The 5,817-nt window shown below is 33.0% G+C and overlaps 1 long non-coding RNA gene across 1 annotated transcript; it reads left to right on the forward strand.

Moving 5' to 3' along the window:
• The first annotated feature begins 262 nt into the window (after positions 1–262).
• On the forward strand, positions 263–4,931 carry LOC145609618 (uncharacterized). Its single transcript, XR_014106041.1, has 4 exons — positions 263–810; positions 1,271–1,423; positions 2,131–3,235; positions 4,852–4,931. It is a non-coding gene; the product is annotated as an uncharacterized LOC145609618 (long non-coding RNA).
• The last annotated feature ends 886 nt before the right edge of the window (positions 4,932–5,817 follow it).

Raw genomic sequence — 5,817 nt, forward strand, 5'->3', positions numbered from 1 at the left:
TAGTCAAATCTAATGCAACGGATACATACTAGCCGTGGCAATAGCATCCTCTAATACAACGGATACACCGTAATGTAATTGGGCGTTGCATTAGGGTTCAAAGCCATTGGGATAGGGTGATCTAATGCAACGGCTAGCCAAATATATGAAATTTTTATACAGGAGCCTTAATTTCCCTCTTATATTTTCCCCCAAATCTTATAACCTTTTGTTTTTTAAGAAACCCTAAATAATTCAACGTAGGTGTTTGAATGTCCTCATTCCTCTGCCCTCTTTTTCTCTCTCCTTGCAGCTACAATACAACCATAAATTTGGTTCAAATCCTCTCAAACAACTTAACCCCCAATAGTTGAGAAAAGAGAAATTAGCTGAGAAAATAGATCGAAGATCGTGCATCGAAAACTGCATCAAGGGAATTCTTGAGGATGAGATTATGGTTGTTACGATTTTTTGGGAAATTATATGAAGAACCCGGGCTTGAGAAAATGAATCAGGCTTTGGATTTGGTTTTGGGTTTGTGTTCGAGTGCAAATCTCAAGCCTAGATTTGAGTTATGACCGAAGATTTACAAAAGGTTGAGAGTTTTCTTGAGTCAGCCATGGAGGATTTGAGTTTAAAAGCTTCTAGATCGAATAGCTTCATTAGCCACAAGAACGTCCAAAAATTAGGGTTCTTCTTGTTCTTTGAATTGTCTGGATTTAGAAGATTATGATAAATTTTTCGCTATGTCTGTTACCCCCAATAATAAAGCGTACTCTAATCTCCATTGAAGCAATTTCTAAGTTCCTCTTCAATTGAAATGGCTCCTGGGTAAGATGTTCATTCAACCTTTTATAATTATTATTTTTTTTAATTTTGTTTGTACTCATGTCGTAATGTTGTTGCTTACCTGGTATTTCCCTCTGCTGCTACCCTGCTATTTCATCCCTACATGTCTTTGTGTTGTTATATTGAAACAGCTTTCTCTCCCATTCTGCATTTCATGAGTTAAGATTATTAATATAGCTACTATTATTTATAATCTTGGAATCAATTTTACAATCTAGTCAATTGTTAATTTAATTGTTAGTGTAGTCAATTAATGGTTTTTTCGGTGAATTATTGAACTACAATTTGTTCTAAATACTAAAATTATGAAAGATTATAACAAGCGATCTCGTTGTTTGAATTTTGCTATTCATGTTCTTAGATGAATTTAACAAAGTTTTACTTTGATTATTAAGTCAACTTTACTTTGATGATAGAGTCAATTTTGGTTGCTAATGTGCAGCAGGCTTTGGTGTAAACTACCCATTGATGTCAGGATAAAATCATTAAAATGAACCTATTTTCCGTGGGCCTGGGGCGGCTGCCCCTCCTTCCGGTGATCAGGGATGGGCTTGGCCTCATCATCACCGGAGTTTGCTTGCTTCACATAAAGCAGGTACAAAATATATGCTTGCATATTATAAATGAGTACTTATTGAGTTGTGAGTTCAAGAGTTAGATTCTCTTTCTAACCATTATTTCCGATATTATGGGATTTATAAGAAATGTAATATTAGTTTGATTATGCAAGAGAAGTTAGATTTTGGCAGGTGAACTTCTCTTGTGCTTCTAGGAAGTGGACGGTTTTAAACTACGATATGGAAGAAAAATGATGTGGCATTCATGATTTTTTTTTAAAACTGATGTACAACATAAAAGCTTACTCCACTTTAATTCTCTTTGGCCAAAAAGATACAATCTACAAATTGCATATGTTAAGTTATGCCTTTACGATTGCATATGCATTAAATTTTGAGTCAAATGCGATATATGTACATGTATGACAAAAATATCATGTAAACTTTAATTGAGATACCAAGTGTATGAAAACATCAATTGAAAGTTTTATGTGATATCCTTCTCTCAATTTGTAATGTGAGTCCAAGAATGACTAATTAGTGCACTATAATAATTTGTGAGAGAATGATAACTTTTTGTTGTAAGAATGAGTACTTAGTGCATTGTAATAATGCAGTAATGCTGGTGTGACTTTTTGTTCTCTTTTTATTCATTCACTTGTTTTTGTTGTTATTGTTTGCTTAAAGCTGTTGGTATTAATATATATGATGTTACTAGTATCTTTTTTCTATAATGTGCATGTAGGGCATTACCTGTCTTTCTGGATTGTCGATGAAAACAAGACTAAATGCTTCAAGTGCATATCAGACTTAAAGTCTTGGGATGAGTCAGAGGCATGTTGTAAGGACCATAGAGGACACTTAGCATCTGTGTCATCGCTTCAAGAGCTGAAATTTGTTCAAGACCTATGTCAAGAATTAATGTTGATGGTTGCTGGATTGGAGGACGAGGACAATCTACTTCTGGGCACAGTTGGATGTGGTCTGATCATAATTCTCTGCATAATGACTCCTTTTTACCCAAGGTGCAGCATGGATCAAATTGTGGCAACCTATCCTGCAATAAAGGAAGTGCTTCATGTTCTTTGTTGTCCTATGGGGCCGTGCTCATTAAAGCTGTAGGATGCAACCATTCTCATGCTTTGATTTGCACAGTTGATACAGGTATGGCTTGACTCTGTCTTGTCAATTTTCTCTTGTCTTGTCCTGTCACTACCACATAAACGAACAAATGCAACGGTCTAATGCAACAGTTATATCTTCTGCAACGGTCTAATGCAACATTTATATCTACTGCAACGGTTAATGTAATGGCTATGCCTAATACAACGGTCTAGCGCAACGGCTTTAAAGAACCGTTGCATTAGAATGTCAGATGCAACACACTTTTTAGCTATTGAAACGGTGTAGTATTGCTGTTGCATTTGGTCTTAACACGTGATTCGTATATATTCAAGTGGGCGCCTAATTATTTCACCTCCAAATTTTCTCCAATTTTGAAACCCTTGTAATTTCCGCCACCAAAATTTTCTTTTCTCTCTCCTTCCTCTCTATCTCTCTCTCTCTCAACTTTCTTTCTTCCTTTCTTTCTCTAGGATCTAAAACAAGATCTACCATATAAAACAAGATCTACATACCATCAAACATTAAGTAAATATTCATCTACTTGTTCCTTCAAAAAAAAATTCATCTACTTGTGACAAAGATGGTAATGGTGACTGGGATAGTGGACTTGAATTGGTGGTCGTGATTGGTGATGATGATGATGACGGCGGTTGGTGAAGAGCTTCACTTCTAGGGTTTTTGCAGTTTTCTATTGCAGCATTTTCCTCCTTCCATTGATGATGAAGGTAATACTCGATCTCTGTTTTTCTGGTATGTATTTATATTTTTAATTTTCCCAACTGCAGTCGAGTATCTCCCTAATTTTGATGTAATTTTTTTTAATTGATGAATTATTAATATAATGATTGTGATGTATATTGTAATTTAACAACACAATTTGTTATCTATCAAATTTATTGTTAGTGTAATTATATTAGAATTGTTATGTATATACATGTTTGTCACTTTCAGTTCTTTATGTACAATTTTTATTGTTTTTTAATATGCAATTTTTTTCATATAAGATTTGTGATGTTTTAGTTTGATTCTTAACTGTACAAGCTTATAAAATCTATAAATATTGCTCAGATTATGTGAAAGTGTAGAATTCAAACTAGTGAATATTAAATTTTTAACGACAATTGTAGTGGTGGTGTTTAAGCTAAAATTGTATGATTGGAGCACAATTTTATGATACTCATACATTCATATTACTTTAGTATTGTACATGTGTATTTTTTGTATGAACATAGTATTTTGGTGGTTAAAGAGGTGAGGAAAATGATGAAAATATAGGACATTGCGATTTAGAAGTTTATCCCTTGTATGTTGTATTGGAGTGATAAGAGCTGAAATTACAGATCGTATGATTCAGTGTAAATGGAAATTAATCCTTTATTGGCTTGGCTTGGCTTCACATGAATACAAGATAGTTGAGTACTTGAATGAAGTAGTGGACAAGGATGATTTAGTTTTACATTTTTAATTGATTTTTTAAAAGTGGATCTAGAACTCTTTTTAATTTGGTGACTTTCTTGTTATTGTTGCAAGTCTGTTTTATGCATTGAGTAATGTTGGTGAGGTAATTCAATGCTTGATGTTTTTCTAATGTTGGTGAGCATATGTCAGATGTATCCTTGTATATATAGCTTTTGCTATATACTCTTTTATTTATTAATTTTCATGACTTAAGAATTATGATGCATAACAATAATTTTATTAAAATTATATTGTCCAATCCATAACTTTATATCAGGAAACTATTCGAATGACACAATTTGAAAGGAATTGAGTGGTAAATAACGGATATTGCAAGCTTGACTTGTTTCATAATCAAAGCAATATATTCATAGATTTTATTAGCTTTTATGACTTGTTGCATAATCAGAGCAATGTTCATAAGATCTATGAATAAGATATTCCGTCGATTCTGGAATTCTACCATTTATTTAAGGTAGAGTTGTGCGTCCTTTTATAGTTTAACATAGTGTTCATGGTAAAGGTTCAAACATCATCATAGGAGCAATGCTTCGTTAGATTACTCAAATACACTCAACGCAGTCTTTCTTTGTGATTGTTCTACTCTAATCTTACCATTGGAAATGGCTCCTCTTAAATTGCGATTGTGCTATGTACAGAGTTAATTTTTTAGGAAAGAAGTGAAAAGAATCAATAGCTAGGATAATATATGCTTTGGAGAGCACTTTTTTTTTTGTTAAATTGACTTTAATTTTGTTGTTCTACAAATTACCTAGTGTTTAGATAGTAACATGTGTGCTGATAATGGGAACAAGTATACTATCCATTTAATATCAATCTACTTAGTCTTTCTTGTTCTAATCATACTTTATTTGTCATCTAGGAGCTTGAGGAAGAGGTTGAAAGTTGGTGTGAAGATAAGAACAAGGTTGATGAATCGATAACATCACGTTCAAATGCAATTATTGAGCTAATGTTGGTGCAGGGGGGTTTGTAAGGCATGTCATGATTTTCAAGATAATATGTTCTCTAATATCATTTAATTTTATTGTTTGTTTGTATAGGTACATGATAAACCACATTGAGTAGAGGAGGAAGAATGATATGATTATTGTTGGGACATTCTTGGTCGACGATTGTCCAAACTCATAACATTATAAATGTACTTAATGTCCTTATATAGGTTTTAATATTATTAGAATGTGATGTGAACTGTTTAGATATGTATTTTGGTATGGATCGGAGTTGTTTAGGTATTCATTGTTTGTATTTCTTTCAAGCAAAAATAAATGGTTGTTATATAATTTTGCTTATATTTATTGTATATATTGTATTTTGTAGTTTTTAATTTTCTTATTTATTGCGAGCAAATACTAATAATAATAATAATAATAATAATAATAATAATAATAATAATAATAATAATAATAATAATAATAATAATAATAATAATAATAATAATAATAATAATGCAACGGTTCTATAGGAAGTCATGAGTGTTGCACTAAATCTAAAAGACCATTACATTAGCTCTGCTGCAACGGTCCGTAGGAGTTGTAAAGAACTGTTGCATTAGGCTATAATGACCGTTGCATTAGGCCCTGATGCAACGGTCCATGGTTGGTAGCATAGGACCGTTGCATTAGTTAAAATGGACCGTTGTATTAAATCTAGTGCAACGGCCGCAAATGCTACGGTTCTCTAACCGTAGCAATAGGCCTATAGCAACGGTTTTTGCCCTAATGTAATGGTTTTTAGGGGTTGCATTTGGTCGTTTATGTAGTAGTGTGTGTTAGCCTTGGTGCCTTGCTTCAGGAATATTCTTTGGAATTGCATTCGTAGAAGGGTA

The sequence above is a fragment of the Chenopodium album genome, chromosome 23, assembly GCF_948465745.1.
Source record: "Chenopodium album chromosome 23, dcCheAlbu1.1, whole genome shotgun sequence".
Taxonomy (NCBI): Eukaryota; Viridiplantae; Streptophyta; class Magnoliopsida; order Caryophyllales; family Amaranthaceae; genus Chenopodium; species Chenopodium album.